General features: G+C 41.5%; 1 non-coding gene across 1 annotated transcript; it reads right to left on the reverse strand.

Annotated features, from left to right (window-relative positions):
• Positions 1 to 23,504: 23,504 nt before the first annotated feature.
• On the reverse strand, positions 23,505 to 23,576 carry trnat-ugu. The gene has a single exon. It is a non-coding gene; the product is annotated as a tRNA-Thr (tRNA).
• Between the last annotated feature and the right edge of the window lie 1,118 nt (positions 23,577 to 24,694).

Here is a 24,694-nt window from a genome sequence, read left to right on the forward strand (position 1 = left end):
TCTTTGCTTTGCCCAGGCTGGAAAAAAAAAATCATTACCATCTCATGTATCTAATTTTCCAGCCAGTCTGTCATATGTTATTCATGAGTCGAGATGGGAAAGTAGGAACTAAATAATCCTTAGAGGAAATGGCATGTGCAGCACCTCCAATACCGGTAGTCTGTAACTAATTAAGCTTTAGGGAGCATATACATATGTGCTGGACATGTCTGGTGTATATCGAACTGTCAAACCATCCCAGATCAGCTCTATGGCAGATCAGAGTGTGTCTCAGTGAAGTTTCATGTGTTTAAGTGCAGAGAATATGTGTGCCTGTATTGCTCACTGTTGCCAATCTGACACAGCATCTGAAGCTAAAATATTTTATTTATGGTTGCCTAAAGCAAGCGGCATTTGACCTCAGTGCATAATGCAGTTATTACTCTTGTCACCTTGTATAGTCTAAAAGTTTTCAGTAAGTTTAAGTGTAACCCTTTTCATTAGTTTAGTATCATGCTGAAGTGTTCAAAGGATATAGGGAAGGGGGCCTGATTCTTCGACCCCACACTCAACAGTAGAGTCAATAGTCACCTTACTGAGACACTGCCGTCTGCTCTGCCACGTCTCCCCTTAACCCTGTGTCTCACCACACCGTTAGGCTGCGATGATGGTGGATAAGGGTGATACGTTGTGATAATAAGGTGCACGAATACAGCCCTTTTTTCTTTCAAGTGTCTCAAATACATTTGACAATGCAAACGGAGGAGTGGGATGAGCCACTGCATCTACAGCACCAGTGTAAGTCCTGGACAGTAACCAGGTTTCATTGCTCGTCAAAGTACGTGGAATGGAGATGTTTGTCCTCTCCATGGTTACCAAGCAAAAGGGCCGTCTGCAGTAAACAGATGATTAGAGATGAATAAACGTATTTAAATGTATGTATGCTGCTAGTGAAATGCATGTTCATCTCGCAGGCAACACTAGGCTGTAGTCAATGGGAAAGAGCATTTTGTCATCCTGAGGTGAAATGTTTAATCATTATGAATGATTGCTGGAGGGTATGTGATAGGATCTATTTATGACCACAGCTCCTCAGTGGAAAAGTACTTTCCACATGTTTCCTGGGTGGTGGAGAATGGCATGTTTCCCTGCTTAGCAGAGTTTAGGTTGTGCTGTAAACATCCTACATTCCTGTTGTAACCTGGACACTCGCTCCCCGGGCCAGAAGGCCTGGGGACGGTTTAGACATGATCTAATGGAATTTAGTAAAGAACCCATGACGAAGGTCAGACCTCTGATTATTGGACGGGAGCCGATCATCTCTATGTTTATCTGGGCAGATTCCTGCAGTGATTGAAGCAGGTCCATGCCACAGACCCCAGGCTGGTGGATGATGTCATGGGTAAGGGAGAGAACAGTGGACTCAGCTCTCAGAGGCTGAGAAGCCCTCTAGTGGAAAACTGCAGAATAGCCTGCGGCACACCCAATTGCATGGAAGTTCTGTCCAGTTCTGGAGCAGCCAGCAGCTGTGCATTGGAGCTCGGGGATACTGCCATGCTACTGCTGTTTGTAACATAATAAAGCCATCTCCTGATTGTAAATAATACAACCACACAGTATGACCACACCCTACCTATAAGAGCACACCCACACAGTAAGTCAATAACTAAACAATTAAGTGATTTCTGTAGTGCAGAATCTCCATGTTCTCACTGTGACAAATCCAACACTATTGTGACAACCAGTAGCAAACCCCACATTGCCGCAACAACATATATAAACATATATACATATATACATACATAAATATGATTCCTCTCTGACACATGACAATAGTTTGAAAGGACAAGTCTTTGGACACGGTGTAGTGTGAAGACAAGTTGGTCATGGATACAGCCATCATGCAGAGATCTCCAGGTCACTGACAGAGCAATCCTTGTTCTGATCCTTGATAAAGTGGCCTTCCAAAAGACTTATGATCAGTAACAGAGCACCCCTGTAGAGGCCTCCCAACAGGTCACTAATAATATGATTTTCTTCAAAGGTAATGACACAACCAGCATTTCAATACTTTTTACATTTTCATGATGGAAAATTTAGTCAATAGATTAATAACAGTCTGTCGTTCACCGTCATGTTAGGTCAGCTATTCTGCAGTTGCTTTGACTAAAGCACACATACTCCTTTTCCACCAGTTCTCTTTTGCCGGCTTTCCCTCACTTCCTGGGGTAGTGAATGCAGAGCTAATGAACCTTCCTTCTGGAGGGCTTCAGTCCAGCAGGTTCTCTTGCTCTGTTTAAACCACCGCCACCCTCGGAACTGAATCGGGAGGCCGAACCGGATCAATGGAGGCGATGAAAGGCTGAATCAAGAGGTTGAAACTTGAACAGGGCGGCCTCACCAAGCCCGGGGTCGAGGAGGACCGTAAGGGAGGCCCCCTGTGTAGACAGAGCCAGAATTTCTTCCAGAGGAAAACCGTGTGTATTTTTATTTTACTGAGGCTTCTAATGCAAGACATCCCCCTTTCCACCTCAGGTCTAGACCGGGCTGATATCATTCTACGGCGTCTCTGAAATCACAGAACGACGAGAATATCAACTGTCATTGCCTCTGAAAACAGAAGTATTTCCCTCCACATGTTCAGACTGGGCTGCGGCATGCCATTTCCTGCCCCTAGGCTGCCGTGGGAACACATAATAGCGACATTATGGCATCGCATGACTGCATCCAGCCGACTCGGCCCGACTCAGCTCCCTCAGCTCACACTGCAGAGGTGGCTGTGCTCACACACAAACGCACACACACACCCTCTCACGCTCACACTCACTGCACTGTTTTTACTGCAGAAGCCCAGCGTCACCGTATGTCAGTTCATGCTGTGTGTCTTCATCGTAGAGTAGAAAGAGCGGTTAGCATCGACACGCGTCTGGTCTGAATGTGTATCCACACACTGTCGCATGCTTGTCCCCACTGTGAGTACAACCATACACTCTCCCTCCCACACACCGACAGACACACACACACTCACAAACACACACACACACACACACACACACACATGCATTACTGAGTGTGTAACTCCCTTAGATCCTGTTTTGTATGTCGCTGGAACAGGGCCAATCACTGCTTCTTCACTTAACGCACACTTAACTTTCAGCATTGCTGGAATAGTTATTACAGATTTTTTGGTCCCTGAAAAAACATGAACCTGAAATTTAAGTCAGTACTCTGTTCACAAAGGAATATTCATTTCAACTAAAATGTGATTTTTCCCAAATATACTCTTCTCTCATATGTAAAGTGAAAGCATGTGTTTCATATCATTCAAGAATTTAATGCTTTTTTGTCAAATAATTTTACAGCCTCATGAAATTTAAACGTATTCCCAATACAGGGACGGTCCAGAGACATAGACACACATGCTCAGACTAGAGACTAAAAGAGAGAGATGTACACAGAGAACAGACATGCAGAGTCAGCCCAGATACACACAGAGACAGAGGACAGAGACACAAACAGAAAGAACAGAGATACACACACTGAGACCAGACACACACACACATGTGCGTGCACACATGCGCACACACGCAAATACAGACGGAACACCACTAAGAGGGACAGCACTGTTGTGGCCTTGAGATGGAAGAACTAGCATCATTGAATATGTTAGGCCTGGACAAATAAAACAAAGAGTTTTATTTGTCCAGAGTGGAATAGAATAATGGACTGGTGAAACATTGTCAACAATATTGTGACATTAACAATCATGTAATGGCTACAATACAGCATAGCTGTCTTTTCCATTCCAGTCTGAGAATATGGCAATGTAAGGCCCAAAATGCCTTGGGAAGTAACATTTCAACATATAAGAGGACTGAAATGATTGATTGGGTTATTGATTGTAGGCTAGCCAAGCTAGGCTAGCTACGTTAATCATTTTGTTTGCTTAGTAGCTCCTTCACAATGCTACAATGACACTAGTTCAACTTCCTACTTGCAATTTGTGTTTTTTAAAAACCTATCCTGACCTGAGGTTGCATCCATTCAAAAATATACCTAATTTCAAAGACAAACTGCCAGAGTTATCCATATCAACCATCATCCAAACAGGCAACATTGAATATAATATGATGCTAAACGTAGTGATAAGCATAGCAACTGCAACTTCGGCATATACTGTAATACTGTAAAACACACAGCAGACGACTGTTACCCCTTTTCCATTAGCCTGCCATGGCAAACAAAGACAATTTCAAGGTGAGCCAAAACTGCAGCAAGCCTTCCTGTTACTACTGACATCCAGAATAGCACCTAGGACCTGGGAAGAGTTACAATTTGTAGAAATGATGACACAGAAATGCAGTATACTGAACATCAGAAAAGAAAACTGACTGACTTTCTACACATTTATAGTTGTGTGGATTCTGCACATAAGTGCAAGCATTGCCATAGAGCTGTGTGAGGACCATGTTGAAAGATCCACTGTGTGATTGACTGAATTTTGTTACAAATAAACATTAACTGTTGTGTTACAGAGTAGAACGAGGTGAAAAAGGTTTTTGAGGTAGGGAAATAGTGATCTATGTTGCTCTGGATAAGAGCATCTGCTAAATGACAACAATATAATGTAATGTTATTAATAAATACTGTGTATATATAATGTAATGTTATAATGTAATGTTATTAATAAATACGATTATGCCCTTTGCCATCTCTGCCCATGGTATTGGTCACAGTGAAATAGCACCAGATAAATTACAGGGCCAGAAATTTCATGGTTCACTCCTGCTCAGTGGCATTGCCCGATAGCAGGAAAATGTGCAAACTGGGTCTTTTTCCAAATTTTGTGGCAGGGCAGTCTGATTGAAAAAAAGAGCATATGAGAACAATCCAGGCATTGAAGAGTTGCATTGGTATCTAGAGGAGGTAGGTTTGGATCTGCATGTGAGATTTCTCACAGTGGAGATGAGCCATCTCGAGCCTGGGATCCAGCTCTTTGTTTTCCCAAAAACGCACTCACACTTCCCTGGCCCCCATCCCGCTGGCATCAGTGTCCGTGGGTGTTATCTAGATGAGAAATTTGGTGGGACTCGGAATGTTCCATTCTTGATGGATGGTGACACACCTGGGCACCTGTGTGTGTTGCTTGTGTTTGGTGTCAGACGCCACCTGCCAGCCTGCATCCCGGCCCGGGCATGTGTCAGCACCCGCATCGAATGGCTCATTAGATTCTGTTGCGGTTATTGTTTCAAAAGCCCAAACCATTTTCACAGCAGCGTGACAGCAATTTTCTTTTGAAGAGATCCTGCAAAATAAGTTGCTCTCTGATCCAGGTCTGCCTCCTCTGACTTAGATGCCTGCTGTTATAAGAAAGAGGACTCTGTGTGATACAGAGTGGCCTGTGTGCCCCAGAGCGGGCAGTGCCTCACAGAGTGGACTGTGTTCTCTAAAGGGGACTGCATGTTAGAGTTAGAGAGAGTGGACTCTGTATTACAGTGAGGACTGTGTGTCTCGCAGAGGGCTGTGCGTTAAATGATGAAGTGGGCTATGTGTTAGAGTGAACGTGGACTGTATTTCACAAAATAGACAACATTATTATAGACAACATAGACAACATTATTATAGGATATAGCTGAGCCTAAAAGTTTTGTTTGGCAGAACATGTCTCGGTTTAACAGGTGGCCTGCGCTAATCTCGGTCTACAGGAATACAATGACCCTCTGATATTTGTTATATAAACCAAAATAGGATAGTGTTGATCTCAACAAATTAAACTTTGCTTACAGCTCTGTGCATGTCTAAAACACAAATCATTGGTAATTTCAGAGTCACTATATGTACTATTAAAAAAAACACACTAATGGAAATCACTTAATTGGCCCGCGTATCCCCCTGCAGATGCGTCATACCTGTCAAAGACCTAACATGGCTGCTGTTCTTCAAATTCAGTGAGGAGTAAAATGGAGATCTGTATTTGTGTAACAAAGGTGTATTAAAAAAAAAGAAATAAGCTTGAATTCACCAGAATATGTGTGGCCATAAAGATTTGTAAGGACTAATGATGGCATCTGCAGTTGCCCCAGGAAAGCGGAGCCACTGCGGATGTCAATAGTGAGAGGTCAGCCGTGTCTACCATGACCCGGAGCTCAGCACGTTTGAACAGCATGCCTGACTGTCCAGTCCTCACAGACACTTGGAGTGGCCTGAATTCCTCCCCTCTTCCCTCTCAGATGACAGCGCTGCGGTGACTCCACTCGGAGATTTCGGTGTCCACCAATCTTGGGAGCGAGCCAGTCAAAAGCAACTCCCGCACATGAGCACCCTTCTCCTCCCCCGCTGGGCGATGTCCAGCAGATAGTTCAGCGCCGCGCCATCAGAAGCTGGGTTTCAACCAGCGATGTGAAGCCGATACCCTGCTCACGCCAGCGGGGCTGTGATATTTTCTTCAAAGGACTCTTTTGGGAAACGCGCACTGAATACTGTTCCAATAAACCCCCCCCTTTTTTTTTCCTCCCCCCTCCACCCCTCCTGTGGAATGTAACCAGAATGTGAAGAAAATATTACAATAAACTATTTCATCATTAGCGTATCTGATTTCAAAGGGAGCGCAGAGCGGGTCCCTGGACGTGAGCGCGGAGTGTGGAACCTCAGGGAAAGCGCTGTCAGGACCTGATGAAAAGGCGGAGGAATGCGGCGGCCGGGATGAAAGGAGAGCGCGGCACCGGAGCACCTCTCTCGTGCCAAGACCTGAGAGAGCTGGGAGAGCGGAGAGAAGGAGATGGAGAAGGAGAGGGGAGAGCTCGCGCCCTCCTGGAGACTATTGCGTTTCACATCTCATAAACCTCTGGCTCCTCTCCGCGCCTGCCAGATGAATCCGAGCGCTTTTAACGAGTGAAGGAAAAGATACAAATCACGATGAAAAATACATGCTTTTAAGTGCTAACATGTTCGTTTGTTTTCTGTTGCTAGTGGGGATAGCCGTTTAAATGGTTACTTTAAAACACATTTTCAGTTTACAAAGCAATTTTTCCCTTCATTCGAAACAAATGACCACACATGCTTTCCCATTGGGCTTTTAATCATTCCATCTTCTTGTTAGCATGAGCTCCTGTTGGTGACTATTCTCCTCTCAATCTCTTTGTCCTGCTGTTAGCCTTTTTGTTTGTCTTTTTTCCACAACATTAGTGACTGTGTCCTCCTGTTAGTCTGTCTGTCCACCTGTCTGTGGCTCCATCCAGTTTTGCTGTTGGCATGTATGATTCTGGCCTCTCCAGTAGAGCAAATGACGTGCATATGTGCTTTTGGGCTATATGGGACTAAGACGAGAGGTTTGTCACTACCATGGAGCAATGATATTGCTCGTCAGTCAATCATCCATTAACCATTTTGCAACACACCTGACTATCTGCATGAACATAGTTTTAGTCCCTTTCCACCCCCAAGACCATATGACCAAGATCAATAAATGCACTAAAATATTCTTTTTTATTTCAAGAGTTTCCTGCTTGAAATGTAATTAACGTAAAAAAGAACAGTTCCAGAGACCTCACCATTGCAGTCAGGTCCAAACCATAGCCCGTGAGACTGCGCCAAAAACAACCAGCTGATCTTGCACTTGTCAAAACAGTTTTCTGATTTTCGCTCCTCCTGTCTTCCTTTCTTTTCCTTAATTGTATTCAATCTTCCTTTAATTTCTGCCTTTGTTTCTTTCTTTCCCCTCATGCCAGATCCATCCAAACAAACTGTGAAGATCAGTTCCAGTGTGCTCTTACCTTCTCAAATCAACTCCAGCTGAAACTCTGCTGTGCAGCATTACAACAACATTTTCTTTTTCCTTCTTTTCCTCAGTTGGCAGGGTTATTACTGTTACCACTTGCTGCCCCCCCCTTGGAAGCCTAACTGAGCGTGCTCTGTTACAGAAGACACAGTTGCGTGTTATTGTTGAATCAGGTGCTTCCCCAGCAGCACATCCAGTAAGAACATGGGGTAAGAGAAGAACACAGGGGCCTACTGGAGTGCACAGGGTCCCTCCGCACACAGGGGCCTGGTGGCAACCACAAGGTCCCATCACACACAGAGGCCTACCAGAGTGCACAGGATCCTGCCACGCACAGGAGCCTACCGTAGCGCACAGGGTTTCACCATTCACAGAAGCCTACTGGACTGCAAAGGGTCTCAGGGACCTATTGGCAAACACAGGGTTATGCCATACAGTTGGGGATACTAGAGTGCACAGGGTCCCAACACACACAGGGGCCTACTGGCTAACACATATGTCACAAAACCACTGCCGATTTTTGAGGTAAAAATACAGGATCCAAGATAACATGTATAATTAAGAGAACATTGTAAGCTTAAAGTAAATAATATTTTAAATTATTCTAGAGTTAAATTTGGGGGTTGTACACTGATACAATGTGTCACCGTGTGTCAAAATGTATATGAAGACACATTTATATTGCGGAAAATATACCGTACATGAATCTATAGTGCGATGACAGCTGTGGAGCTTGGTGGTGGTGCCAGAAGATGGTAGGTCACCATTAGCTTCTCTCGCCATTGTTTCTCTTCTGGGTGAATCTCTTTCAAAACAAAAGAGTGTATGTTGACATTTTCCTATTAAATATCATAATATCTCTTCATTACATCATCATCTACCCATTAACTTTGGAGCTGGACTTCCTAGTACTGAATTTCACAATGTTATTGGTATACTTAAAGTGTAATAATTCCTGAATCTTGAGATAGCCGTCCCCATCTGTGCCCTGTGCCTCTGCTGACCTGGTACAGCGCTCATGGTATTGCCTCAGTGCAATGACAGCTCCTTGGTTCAGGAGACGGACAAGTGATGTGAGGTTAGATGGTGGGAAGTCAATAGCTTTGATGTCTGCACATTGCACATGTCATTGATTGAATCAGGCAGAATTATTAATGACATGGTCATGAAATCACAAATTTCCTGAAAAAAAAAACATGACTCCTTACCAGGTTTTGAAATGACAGGAGAGTGTTTCTTTTAAGTCCCTTAAGACCTTAAGTTCCTTAAGATCTCACAAAGTTTTGGAATGGTACACTGACAGTGGTTTCATCTTAATATTTACTGAGGGCCAGTTCAGATCAAAAACCGTGAGCTCAGACAAGAAAAGACTCGCAAGTTTTCAGAAAAGTTTTTTGCACGTCCGAGTTGAGGACTGCTACACAGGTCACACAAAAACTGTGACTATGAGTAATCAATTAAATAAACCAATTTCCATAACAACCAGTCCAAATGTTGTCAAGAGTGAGTACACACATCAATGTGCAAACTCTCTCTGCGGCAGTGTAGCATAGTGGTTAAAGAGCAGCAAAAGGTTGTTGGTTCAATTTCCCATGGAGGCACTGTTTCTGTACCCTTGGGCAAAGTACTTTACTCACACTTGCCTCAGTAAATATCCAGCTGTATAAATGGATAACATTGTAAAAACCTCTAAGTGATGTAAGCCGGTCTGATTAAGAGTGTCTGCTAAATACCAATAATGTTATGTAATTTCTCCTGATGAATAATCCTGAGAGCACATCTTTGTCTAAGGATTTTATTGTATGAGTGCGAAAGTATTTTAAAATGAGACCTTTTTGCATCTCTGCAGTGTGTCAACCACCATTTCCAGTGTTTGCCAGTGAGGAAAAGAAGAAGGTTCACGATAGGATATTTGCTGTTTGCTGGTACATATTTGTAATTAATGTAGCTAATTAGATTTGCACAAATACAAGAAGAATTTGATTTATACAATAAAATATTTGTCAATATACTTTATGAAGATCCACATTAACAGCATTCATAAAAATTATAATTAATTGCTTCATGACACACACATTTACAACGTGAGAGAAAATGATGAGTGGGAACTGAGAGAGATTAGGTGCAGAGGTTTAGCATGGCATAGTGTGGTGTAATATAATGTATTTGGTAAGATAATTAATGGACCAAAAGACTCAGTATTCAGTGTAGTCAAACTGACTGTAGGCAATGCGTTGTAGTACAATAACATCCTAAAATAAGAATGAATGCAGTCAGTGTAGAAAAAAGTGTAGAAAATGTGTTCTGTCTTGATCTTTGACCTTTATGTTAATATATGTGTTTCTAATTGTCATGCTCTATTTAAGAGAATATTTTGCTCCACATCAAACGAAAATAAAGCTACTTAAATTCAATAAAAAGACTTTAAAATCCGAATCTTTGTAACGCTGATAGTTTGTGGTATTACAATCTAGATCCTCCATAAAAATGCAGTGACATATTCCACACCGAAACAGTGGGCAGCTAATTCCCTCTGCCTTTACAGAGAGGGCACAGCGACAGCATGGCCCTTTGCTTTGCTTCTTTACCCTTGTAAGATTTACATCCTTGTGGACTTTCATCTCTGCAGAGCTCTGTTCTGCTGTGCCAGGGCAACAGCAGGGCTCTCTGCAGGTCATACCAAAGCACATGGGGGCTTTGAATTGAAGTTATGATGGCTCAAAAAATGAGCAGGTCAGAGTTAACAGAGTCAACAAGGCACACACCTATCATACACACGATAATACCTCTCAGCTCAGCCACAGGTACCATAACAAGAGAAAAGAACAGAACAGTTTAATTTCTTAATTGCTTTACATTGTTGTTGTTTTGGCAGACACTCTTATCCAGAATGACTTACAGTTTTTACATGTTATCCATTTATACAGCTGGATATTTACTGAGGCACTGAGTTAAGGACCTTGCCCAAGGATACAGCAGTGCCCCACCAGGGAATCGAACCAGCAGCTTTTCAGTTACGAGTCCTGCTCCTTACCACTGTGCTACATTCCTAACTAACTATAAGGATATAGTGTAGTGCTGATACAGTGATTTATATCTGAAAACAAAGTGAACCAAAAAACACATAAGGTCTTGTGCAGCAGGCTTTAATACTTAACCAAAATCCGCTCACTCTGATTGTAGCCTGTGTATTTCAGTAGCACACAGGTATGTGAATAGCTATGCGCACATGAAAGTCATAGGTGCATTGGTGACATCATACCAAGAGAAAAAAAAAATAGTTTGACATATTACACCTGTTTAGTAAATCCCATGTATATTTTTGTAAGTCCTCGGCAGATGGATTGTACTCATAACTAAGTTATTGAGGCAGAGAGTAGCCTCGAGTTCTGACTGAGAGCGCCCGTGAGCTCTGACCGAGGGACGTGAGAGGCCCATGAGAAACTCACCGGTGAGCTCATAGAGAAAAATATAAAGAGTGAAAAATCACTGCAGTCACAGCCGTTTCTCTCTCCGCAGTCAGACTTTCCAATATGATAAAAACAGAAGCGCGGATTGACAGAGGCAGGGTTTGTCATATGTGCCTCAGTGTTTCCCATTTTTCTTTCATTCTGTTTAAAAAAAAAGAGAGGACAGGAGCTGGCTGGTAGAAGGAGGGGCTTTTCATCCCAAAAAGAAAACATATTGGCCCTGCACTCAGCGTTCCCCAGATTATACTTGCGCTCTGAATGAAGGATGGACCTGAAATCTGAGTGAACATGCAAACAAACCACACACTCTCACATGATCAGTTGTTAAAAACAGTAAACAGATCACATATTCTGGTCCAGAGCCCTGCCGACAACAGCAACAACATAAATCAGTAAAAACCTCAACAGCGGGGCGTATCTATTATAATCGTAAATTTACAGTAATTATCCCCCTAGTTAAGGAACCCAGTTAGGCTCAAGCTTAATGACATTAGGCCAACTCCTGGTCATAAATTCACCAGACAATGTAAACCCAGCAACTTTTTGCATGTAACATTACACTTAGTGCTTCAAAATGATCATTTCACAGAGACTGTATAGAAAGAATTTAGTTCACTAAGTCATTATGCATAGACAGAATGTTTATAATCAAAGATGAAAACCTGTAAGCATCCAGACCAAGCGGTCTGCTGTTGTTCTTGCTGCTGCCCGCAGTGAGGTTTGGAGTTAGTCCCTTCAAAAAAATATCTGTTGTCAAGAAAATATCTGTTATCCAGAGGGTTAGGATAATAGTAACATTTGTGACACTTGGGGGTGTTAAATGCTAGCCTTGTGAGTGAAGAGTTCCCCAAAGGAGAGCAGAATATCATCCAAAATAGTATTGAGAAAAAGGCTGAAGTGTTTTGTGTGAAAGGCTGGGAGAGGGATAGAAATCCCCTGAACTCGGATCCAGAGAAACTGATGCAGAAAACACATGTCCCTGTGAGACTGCTGAAATATTATCTTCCTAAATCATAACATTTTGTCATTAACTATAAATACTCATTGAAGTCACTCAGCAGCACGGCGTTCACCAGGAGACCGTTCTAAAACCAGCTGACTGACCAAAGGCAGAATTTTCCATAAAAATGGTTCTGAGAAGGCTGGAGCACAGTACACACACACACGCACACGCACACACCACACACACATACACGTGTGCACACTCACACTAACAGGAGAGGGGGGTGGAGGTGAGAGCCATTTCAAGAGGAATGAACCATAATGTGCCAGCATGTAACTGCAAGAGAAAGACAAAATTCAGGAGCAAATCCCTCTAATGAGTTTTCCAGCTCTGTGTGGGCGGGCATGAAGTCATTCTACTCCTGGAAATACCCTCCACTTATTTTTCTTCTCTTAGACACTAAAATGAGGTGGATTTCTCTCAGACAGTAGTGTAACTATAATTATTGCTTACAATTTTTATTATTTAAACTTCTAATAAAAGGAAAATGTTGTGTAAACAATTGATCTGATCTATAGTAATACTGAAAAACTTATAAAAATATTCAACTGAAATTAGACTAAACCATACCTAAACTTAAATTACTCCTCTAATATTAATATGTATAAGACAGGGTAATGTATTTATTTAGCAGACACCATTCTCTAAGGTGATTTGAACCATCTTCTAAGATATATGAAAGCTTGGGAGATGTATTAATATATTAATATATCAAAATTACAGTTTTGATACAATGCTGAAATAATAATTAATGTGAGTGCCAGATTTATACACATATACATAACCAAATTTCTCAATAAGCAACAAACTACATGTATGTGAGCTTGGTTTACACTCAATGCCTAATTTTCAACAATTTTAGTTTCTTTCTTATATCTCCTCCTTTGGGATGGCATCATCTTCATCTGTCGGGCTTGCATCTTTTTCCATAAATTTGCACAGCTTTATCTTGTGCATCTGCAAAAAGAGAAGAGATTTGCTTTGGAAGTGTGAATGCATTCAGATGGTTCCAAGCCATTACCAGAATACCGCAATATTTTCAGGAACTTTAAATTGAGGAAGGTCAAATGTTTTCTTATATTTTAATCTATCTATTGAAGGGTATAGAGATGCAGGAGGAGAGACGTGAATTGAGGAAAACATTTTTTATTATTATTCCAGAGTCCAAGTCATGTGGAGGAAACTATGAGAAAGGTTTGTCTAAATAATAAAAAAAAATTGAGGGGAAAAGTGGAGCTTTGGGTGTGACACCTTCTAAATGGAAACATTTGAAGTCATTCAGTGTTTATTCTATTTCAGAGGAATACAAATAAATATATTCCATGAGGTGAAATTTATTTGTGCTGTAGTTTTAATTTATAGGGAAACACCAATAATAAGAACTTTAAAAGAGCAAAATATAGGTTGTGCCACTTTATTATCGCAACAAGTTTTGCTCTGTAAGGAGAAATTAGTGTAGAGGGACAGTTCTAGCTACAGTTGCTATCTGACAATAGAATTATACAGCTGTATATAGCTATCTACCTAAATACTATACTAATGTATGCTAGTATACTAATGCTATGGCAATATAGAGTTATACTAACAAAGAGTATAGAAATACAGCTGTGCCCTGTCTGAGAGCATAGTAATACTACAGTTTTACAAAGGTATGAGAGCACAGGGATACCTATGTACATTGTCAGTTTGTACAGTAAAGCACTGGTATGCTGTCTAAGAGTAGAGTAATACAACTGTTTTCTGAAAATATGAAAATTCTAAAGCAATTTAGCAATATTTATTGCTGTCTTTTTTGACTCTCATTCTCTCATCCCAACTCACTGCTCACTACACTATAAACCTGCCATTCAACCATTCACTTCACTGACTACACCAATACAACTCTCTATGCCAAGTATCCCCCACATACAACACCAATCACCCATCCCGGCAACACCATGTACCTTCTCTTTGTCAAAGACAAAGTAGAGTGCAATAAATAAATACTGTTGTCATAGTTTTACCCCACTCCTACAGAGAATACAGCTGTATACTATCTGGGAGTATAGTCATATGGCCATGCTACTCCACCATAGGCTCCCTTCACCACACACTCACCCTCACAACACCATGTACCTCCTCTCCTCCCCATTGTTTAATTCAGTAGTTTTAAGGTACCCCTCCCTACCCATATAATAATGTACTTTACAGCACAAGCCTCAGAGGGAAAGAATGTTTACCTGGAAGAGTCTCACAGCTCCGTCTGGCTGCCCGTTTCGGCTGCCTGCTAGTTTCCATGCCGAATTCCTCCTGTGAAGAAACTTACTTTGAAAACGTGATGAGGAATTCCAGATCCCTTCCACTGCGAGACAAACTGCAGACGAAGGGGCCACGCCTAGCAACTGTAACCATGCTGTGAAGTCACATTTCTTCCCATTTGTTTTGCCTTCTGCTGATTACCGCATGTGAGCCGCCTTGCTGGGGTGACAGCCAATCAGGGAAAACGTCTATGTGCTGCACAATGTACATATTTATGACTTTTTTTGTATTCTCTAATCCCACCATATTTAATGTTTGCTTGATTCATTGATGTTAACTTAGCATACTCAGAAGTGATCCAATACATTTACTTAGCTGATCCAACACATTTGCTCTTCACTCATCCAACACATTCACTCAGCCCTGATTCAATACATTTACTCTCAACTCATGCAGTGTGTTTACTCCACATTGATTCAACACATTTACTTTTCACTCATCCAAAATGTTCACTCTTCACTGGTAGCTTTCCAAGAATGCAAACAGGATGCCCAGTTGTATAGCAAACAATTCAAAGAGTATAGTATTTGAAAGCAGATAGTACCTTGTATTATAAAATGCCTTAGACTACATTTAGTATTTCGTATACTGCAACACAGTATGCTACAGGAAAGCTAGTGCCAAGTGGAGGAGCAGCATGTCTTCCACTGCCTACTGCTTAGTAACTTTTATAGTCATAGGGGGCACTGATGCAAATGTGACCTAAAGAAGCCAAGCTGACGTGAGCCCATGTTCTGCCACTACACGCTCTTTGTACAGTCAATGAATCAGCTCAGGCACAAAATAGTGACGTCTGAAGGGCTTTGCCTGTACTTGGAGTGAGCGCCTTTGCTGACTGAACCACTTGAGGACCCTTACAGTTGTATTTTTATTGAGGCAATAATTGAATTACATCAATTAAGGTGACAACAGCAGTGCCTCTCCAGGCAATTGAGTTTACAACCGTCAGGTAGCAAGCCAGTTTCTCTGTTCATCACAGCATGCAACCTCCCACATCAACAGTATGGTCACCACCCTGTAGTGCTACACAGGCCCAGATCTGCACATCCACACCTTCACAGTTATGCCTGTACCCTCACAGGCCTGCATATCCACACCATCACACCTATTTGACTCTGACAGGTACCAATTTACAGTATATAACCAAACTAATAGAAAACATTTCCATGTAATATTAGTTTTTGGGATTTAGTTATTTTAGTTCTATGGGCTATGTTCTTGTATGTTGTTAAATACATTGATTTCCTAGTAAATGTATTGGGTTGGCCTAAGGTATTTATATGTTTGACAATGGAATGCATTGAATATCAACTGACATACACATTAGTTTGATGTGGTTCTACATTGATTTGTTGCCAAGCAAATGAATGTATTTGTCAATTTTTGCTCACTGTCAGTTGGAAGACAAAGTCATATTCCACCCCTTACAGTGACAGCAGACAGCATTAATATTATGAAACATTATTTGTGAGTGGACGTACTGTTTCTGCCTTCTGTCTTTCAATGGACCACACTCTTTTGAGGGAACATTAAGCGTCACTGGATTAATATTTTACATTTGAAACTTGTTTATGTTTTTATTACTTGATTGGCCACAAAATTACCCTTACACACAAACTGGCAATTTTATACAAAGAAAAATAGTTCTCTGTATTCTCAGAAATGCTTGTGGTTGCTGTGAGGCTTTACACTGACTTTCACCCCTAAACAAAAATGATTGCACTGATCTTGTTTCAAAATACACAGCCACTCTCTGACAAATTTGAAATTGAATAGAAAACATGTGTAAGCTTGAAAGTCTACAAAGCAATTGTATAAATAGCATTTTATGTAATTATTGTACACTGAAAGCCATATGATATGTTTAATCCGTATGCTAATCAAATATGTTTTTTTCTACTGACTTAGAGAAATGAATATTAGTGACTTTTATGAGCTTTCATTCATTATTTTACATTGAATATTGATTATTTTGCCAAATTATATTCATACATCTCAGTGTGTCCTGATATTCATTATCTGCAAATAAAAGATGAGGAAGTATGTAATTTTGCATCCAAATGCTAATGCATCACAGGAAAGTGTATGTGACATACTGATACAGGAAAGCACACTGGGCAGGAACGTGCAGAGAGGAGTGAGCGTAAGACCCTACAGTATTACTGCAACAGGAAGCTGTAACACCGAGATGTCACAGCATCAGGAGCAGGAAGCTGCGACTACTACTGTGCACTACTACTGAAGCAGAGGGCAGTGCGTGTGAAACACTTCAGTGCTCCTGGAGCAAGACACTGTGAGTGTGAGAAACTGCAGCCCTTCTCAGGCCAGGCCTCAAAAGACAGTTTGTTGGGGTGGTGTGTGTGTGTGTATGTGAGTGTGTGCGCCTGTCCGCGTGTTTTGGGATGGTGGCTTGACAATGGGAAAATGATGACAGCTTTATAGTGTTGTGGAAAGGATGGCCAAGCCATTTTCTTCCCCTCTCTTGGCTTGTAAAGGAGAAAACTCCTTTCTTTAACTTATTGTGCTGGCTGCGGAGGGTGGAGGGGGCTGGAGGGGGGGCTAAGTGGCCTGGGAGGGACCCAGCTGTGTGACAGATTAAAAACAATGCAAGATTCTCCAATGGGGGAGAAAATTGCTAAATTAAAAATTTTTAATTAATTGTGTGCTTTTTAAAAGTCCAGCGTTGTTGTCCTTACTTTTGCCCTAATGTTTCCACAGAATGCACAGTTAAATTTCAGTTTCACAGCGCACTGTGCTCATTGGCCGAGTTAATTCAGAGTGCACTTTCTCAAAAATGAGAAGTTCAGCATGTAATCCCCTTCAGTCATAGCTCCCCCGTTGAGAGCAGATGTTGAGGAGAGCTGCTTTCCTCCCTGGTGTGAAATGTTTGGTGAGCTGGAATGCCGTGAGCCATGACCCACCGATGACTAACTCAGGTCACAGTTTGGTGAGTATGATGAGGTATGGATGATTGGAGCCAGTCACTGTTTGGTGAATACGATGATGTAAGGATGGCTGAATGAGGTCACAGTTTGCTGAACATTATGAGGTAGGGACGAATGAGTTGAGTCACAGCTTAGTGAACGTGATGAGGTATGGGCGGCCGAATCCGGCTGGCTTCTTGACTATAACGTCTGAACAGCGAGGACTAAGCTCAAACGATCTCCGGCGGGATGTGATGGGCCCTGTGCTCGTTGGTGTATCCTCTGGCTCCATGAACATAATAGCATGCTTTACGGGTAAGAGCTGAGACTTCTGGAGCATACAGTTGATAACTACAGTGGGCCCGGTGTGAAAAGATCCAAGCAAGCAACACAGCATTCTTAAACTAGACCACAACTTCTAACTCAGGGGGAGTCACTCAGGTCAGATAACCAATGTTATGAAACCGCTCCAATGAAACACCTCTTTGTGAAAAAGTCTCAGGAATCGGTGAGGAAACCTGAGGAGAAGGGCTGTGTGAATGGGAGTGTTGTTGCTGCATTTTGCAGGGTAGAATGTAGGTTAGATCAACACAGTGACTCTCTCTTCTTCCTGCAGACTTTTGCCTGGTTCACACTGCCACCTGCTGGCTCTCTGAGCCACCTGTTGTTCTACAGTAGCCAGTTTCCTACAACCTACAGCCAGTTTCCTTGTGTTTGAGTTAGTCTGAGTAGGACTCGTCTTGTCACTTATTGACAGTGAAATGTTTCGGCTGAATGAGTGCATGTACCACCTTTCCAGAATGAATTACGTCCTTCAGACCAACATAGTTTTACTTCAGGGAAAGGGGGTTGTTATCTGCAGACTGAAAACTGCTTTGGCTGCCAGCAGTATCTCTCCACTGTGATACTGTACAGAGAGAGCTACGCCCTCCCACAACGAGGTGAGTACACATTATATGGCAACCTGAGACTCAGTCTGGGAGTTTAGGAATGATGAACCCCTGTCCTACTGTGTTTCCAAGAAAAATGAAGAAATAAATCTCAAAAAGCCACTAACTGACCTCAACTACCAAAATATAGCTTCCCCCTGGGTGATGCACAGTACATATTTTCTCATTGCTGATATGCTAAGGTAAAGGTTAAGCTATGGATTCATTTAGGTAGACAAAATGGGCTAATGCTTAAATTGGCTTAATTTGAAAGTCAGACAGATTGAAAGAATTTTGTCAGGGAAGCCACCAAGGAACCCCTTCTCCTATGGTCTACAACCTTGATTAATGAAGAGCTTCTATGACATTTGTTTGCCATAATCACCATAAGTCTACTGTTTCTGAAGAAGGAGTGGGACAACCTGTTAAGCAGTGACAATAAAATTGCACTTGTTTATCTTTAACTTTGAGTAACAAAGGCAAGTGTTACATTTCTCCCATTCTTACAGATCCACACAAGTTTGTCAGGCACTGGAATTTATGCCAAATATGGTGAAAAAATGCTGGCTTAGAGCTGTACTTCATGTTGTAAGTTGCTGTAACTGGAATGCCCCATGGAATCAAAGTGAAGTTACATACATATTGAGTCATGCGTTGTCATACATCAAGGAGTCAAAGTGCAGAGAGACTTAGTCACAGACACAATGAAGAGTCATAGGACAGACACACTGAAGTGCAGCACAGAGACAGAGTCACTGGCAACAACAGCCACTCTCTGGATGCTTCACAGTTCTCTGACTATACTCTACCACTGTATGCTTTTGTGTTACTTTAGTGTCCCACTGCTATGTTTCTTTTCTCTTTGTTGGGTTTTCTGGCAGCCAGGAGCACTGGAGACTTCATCCCTCGGAGGGGCTGTTCATTAGTATTCACCATCTTACACTCCTGCAGGCTTGGCTAATTAAAATCAAGCTCACTGTCACAATTTAACAGTCACCCATCCATGTAAATGAGCAATAAATAAACAGATAAACTGTGGTCTCATTGATGCAGACAAAGACCTGATTCTTGGTTTTGTTGTTGCTATTTCATGCTGATTCAGTCCTGAAGAGAACAACTTTGGACCAAAACACAGGGCAGTCACAAAGTGGTCACTCTATCTGCTTTGTTACAATGCAGTGACAGTAACGCTAGAAAGCAATGTCTAAATGGAGGATTATAGCCAGTAAGACTGAATGAAGTTAAAATAGGGACAGGCAACACAAAATTCATCTCAGCGTGGCAGAACATATTTCGATCTTATTGAGTGTACAAACTAAACACTGTCTGCTTTTCTGTACTACTGTTAATTGCAAACTACCTTTCAACAAGGATTTTGAGCACAACTAGATTTGTTAAAGTTTGTGTTTTTTTAAAACACAAAACAATTTTTTAAACTAGCTATACTTGCAACAATATGCAACATTACACGTCAGCTATAATACTGGCAAAAATATAGCAATAATCTAATTTATTCACTTTCCGATCATTAAGCAAATTGATAATTAACAAATATATCAGGGGTTTGACAGAGGGAACTTAGAAGGCCTTAAAAATAAGTTGTGTTGTTCTGCTGCCGGAAATTATACATGAAAAGTTGAAAAGCTGTCAGATCTTAATCCCCTCAATTCCTGACTCTATGCTCAGTTTCAAGAGGATCAGATGTAAGCAGGCATATTCTGATAGGAAAAAAACACAAAAGGGCCTAACGCTCTGTGTTGTATAGGTCTATAATATGTCCCAACAAGCCATAACTTGGCAGGTGGTATACCTACCATCCACATCCTCATATTAACTTGATGGTTCATCTAATTGTCTCCAAGCAGATAACATCAGCCATCAACAGGGGAACCCAGTTAAGCTTCGGCAAGGTAGCTTTCAGCCAGAAAATAATTCAGAGGTAAATGCAGAGCCACAAAACATGTTGCTTGTCTGCACCATAAATCTTAGAGCAGGTCCTCATATCATCTGGACGTGCTGATGCTGGATGATAATGATCAATCTGATGCATGTACTATAAATGTTAACACATAGCCTGCTCTTAATTGATGTTTGTGCAACAGAACAAATGCATGTCTGTGTTTGTGCATACTGTTGGGGTGGCGGTGTAGCATAGTGATATGCTAGGAGCGGAGCTTGTAACCAAAAGGTTGCTGGTTCAATTCCTCACTGGAGCACTGCTGCTGTACCCTTGGGCAAGGTACCCACAATTGCGTCAGTAAATACCCAGCTGTATAAATGGATAACATGTAAAAATTGTAACCTGTGGAAGTTGCTTTAGGTAAGAGCAGCTGCTAAGTGACAATAATGTAATGTAACTGTTTACTTTCAGATTCTGCTAGCACACTGATTCATTAAGAGACACACAAGCCCACTCAAATGCAATGACATTACTCTAAAATGCATCTTAAATGCAATTGAATTGAGCATTGCCAAATCATCTGCCACATGCGTTCCTGTTGCAAAAAAAAGAAAAGAAAATTGGTCTGAAAATCCAAAACTGTATCATTTGTGAATGTCACAGTCACCAAGCTACCACACCGCTGATTAGACAGGATGCTACATTCTGTTATTCTCTACTGCATAAAATAACTTTTGACCACTAGAGGACACCATGATGCTCCATTCTGTTTAATCAGCCTAATGAGGACCAGGGTTGCCTAAATGCATAACCAACTCCATTTGTGGAGAAAAGTTGAGTTTGTAGATATAGACTTGTGAATGCTCCTGCTATAATTTCAAAGAATAAAAAAGCACTGGAGTTGATATTTAACAAAATTATATTTTCTGTACCAGTGGTCTTACAGTGTGGATTTCCAAAAGTAACAAATATTGAATTCACTAGGACAAGAAATTCCAGGATGACTGGAATGAATTTAAGAGTGTTTATAAGTGGAAGGGTAAAGCATTAAAATGAACGGGAGGCAAGTCTATTGGGATCTTTGGCTTGACGTGGAGTTCAGTCCTCCTGGGAGGCAAGCACGTCAGGGTGGCTCTAGGGCAGCGCTGAGAGGTCCCCTGAGCAGAGGGAGCCAAGCCTGGCCTTAGGAAAAGGACAGCGGAAGCCTGGATCCAGCCGAGGAGAGGGTCAAACCCAGGCAGGAGACCCTTGAACACTGCCCTAGATAGCGACCTGTGGCTAGGATGAGATGAGCAAGAGGCAGAGAGAGGGGAGGGGCAGGACACACAAACAGAGAATGCAACAAGGAGCATATGGGTTATAGGTGGATATAGGAACTTCCTGTCCTCTCAAACTTCATTTATTGTTTTTCTATATTGTAGAACTGTATTATTTATTGCCTGCAATGTGACACATGCAATAATTTTTGTGCCATCATCATTGCATTTAATCTGTATCATTTGTGGTTCACTTTACTCACTGGAATCTCTTCACACGGCGACTGTAATTCTGCTTGTAAAACACAGCTGAATCTGCAAACTCTGCAATACAGTAACTGCAGTATTCTCAAATGTTTGACTGAAGTGCCATGCATAATAAAATACACTTCCGTTTCATTTTGTCAGTTACATAAAAGTTCATGCATACACGCCAGAGGGATTCAATTTTGTAATTCCAGTGTGATCTTTAAAGGTCATCGGCTACCAATATTGATCATGAGTTCAGTGCGGGGCTTCAGTGGAACTGTCAATATGGCCCTACAGTAGTGTCAATGGATATTAGCCAGTACCAAGAACCTTTACTACTAGTCAAACTCATTCAATATTAACCAAACATTGTTCTCTGTCCCAAAACTACTGAGGAAGCACACCAGAAACCTTCAGGTAATTGTAATCTATTGATTTTATGCATGTAAATAACAATTAAGGCAGAGGCCATAAAATGTTCAATAATGAAGAAGAGGGTGTTGAACTTGGACAAGCATTATTCACACCATGGTAATTGAAATAATAACAATCCATCCAAAGAAATAAAAGTCCATTAAACACCAGTGAAGCCATCTAGGAAAATGATGTATGCTGGCGTTTCATTGAGTGGTGGATGGCTCAGGAGGACTAATTCCCCCTCCCTTTCTCTCTCCCTTTCTCTCTCTCTCTCTCTCAGGTCCCACCCTCCCGCCTCTCTCCCCCACGGGAGTGACACCTTTCTCTGAAGATACACACTGTCAGCTTGGGAGTTGGGAACAAACAGCAAAAACTCTTCTGTCTCTATTGCTACTAACAGCAACCACAGGCAAGACAAGACATTGGACACGCTATTTTGAAATAGTATGCGTGAATATCTGAATTTTTACTTGTAATATGTTGTTAACCTACATTCTCATAAATTTGAGAGGTTTTTATTTCTCAAAGAAGTAAGGAATATTAGCCATATAAGGAAGCTCCCACTATTACACAGGCATGTTAAAATAAATTCATCTGCCATGTTATAAGGTAACATGGCAACAAAGCTATAAAGCAAAATATTTTCATAGCTTTAAAATAAAGTAGCCAAGATGAGGCTATTTTTGTGTTCATATATAACCAAACAAAAGGAAAAAACAAATGGCTACTGTGTGGTATATAAATAATACAGAATTTTAAAAAACACTTTCAAAACAATAGCCACGAGGAATCTAAAATACCATTAATACCATTTGTCTTGGACTGTAGCAAATAAAAGTTGAATTTATTATCAGCCTGTTAACATCATTCGTCACTGTAATTAAAAACAATAAAGCACTTCAATAAAACAGATTTGACTTATTGTCCTCATTTAACCAACTATTAAGTGGTGACACAATGATGATATGTGTTTTTCTTTTTCTCACTTATTAACCATCTTAGTCTCATCTGGAGTGTAGTGGTATCACTTGCCACAGCCTTTAACAAAAAAATCTTGAAGTTTTGCACCAACACTTAATTCATTACATTACTGGTATTTAGCAGATGCTCTTATATCGGTTGCAGTTTTTACAACATTACCCATTTATAAAGCTGGACATTTACTGAGGCAGTAAATGTGGCTTAAGTACCTTGTCCAAGGGTACAGCAGCAGTGCCCCAGTGGGGAATAAACCTGGCAACCTTTCAGTTACAAGACCTGCTCCTTACCACCCTTAAAAGTTCACTTGCCATATCTTACCAAAGGCACAGACGGGGTTCAAACCTGTGATCTTTGGTTTACAAGACCAACACCTTACCACTTGGCTACCACGCCTCTCAATGTGTGTACACCTAAGACACTTAAGATGATCAATGCAGAAATCTCCAGACAGTATGCTCTCCTGTCCAACACATAAGATGACACTGCTGATGACATGCATTAGACACAAACTTAAACAAAAGTTGATTTGAGTCTCCAGGCCTCAAAGCATATTGCATTGTGGCAGACAGTCTGTTCAAGGTGGGCGATATTAAGGGAAGGAATATCTTAACAAAACATTGACTCAGTGCAGTCTGGCAGTTGAGACTGGCAAAGACAGGCAGACCTTGTACAACCTTTCCATTGAGACGAGCCAACACAGACAGACCCAGCAAGGCCTGGGAATTGAGACCGGGTATCTGGCTGTCCAGAGAGAACAAGGTGTCCTCACTTCGCAGCCTAAAGGAGCAGTCTAAAGGAACACAGATCTACCCACAATTTTCCACCCTGCAGGACATAGATAAACTCTCCATCATCTGGGAGGAACAGTACCATACTAGCAGCTCAGTATGTAGCTTTCTGACACAGCCTGAAGGACAGTCAGTGACACAATAGCCTCTGACACATGAAATATGCAAACTATTTCATTTTTAATAAATGTTTTGGCTTAGTATGTGTTTTAATACATTATTTGCCCATTTATTAAACTAATAAATGGGCAAATTCAGCTCGACAGAGAAAGAGAGAGAAAGAGAGAGAGAGAGAGAGAGAGAGAGAGAGAGAGAGAGAGAGAGGGAGAGAGAGGGAGAGAGAGAGAGATACTCGATAGAAAAGTGAGAACAGCGGGGAAAAAACGCTCCGTGATTTACTCTCAACAACGTAACTGCTGGGAGGAGATCAAGGCAAAAGCCACTGTGGAAAGCTTATATTGCTGCGCCGGCGCAGTTAGTTTTTAAAAAGCCGATATCAATACGTGAAAGCAAGTGGCATTAACTCACAAGTGCGGACAATGAGGATGCGGAATGTGCTCTCAAAAGTCACTGTAGTAAAGCAGATATTATTGGTTTGATCGTGTCTGGAGGATCCCTTTTTAACTGCACTGGGAGAGAAATCACGGGGCAAAGAGCGAAGACAGAAACCTATGGGCTACTGGATGCGCGTTACATTTGCATTCTTATTTGCACCTGGATATT

The sequence above is a fragment of the Megalops cyprinoides genome, chromosome 17 (assembly GCF_013368585.1).
Source record: "Megalops cyprinoides isolate fMegCyp1 chromosome 17, fMegCyp1.pri, whole genome shotgun sequence".
NCBI classification, from domain to species: domain Eukaryota; kingdom Metazoa; phylum Chordata; class Actinopteri; order Elopiformes; family Megalopidae; genus Megalops; species Megalops cyprinoides.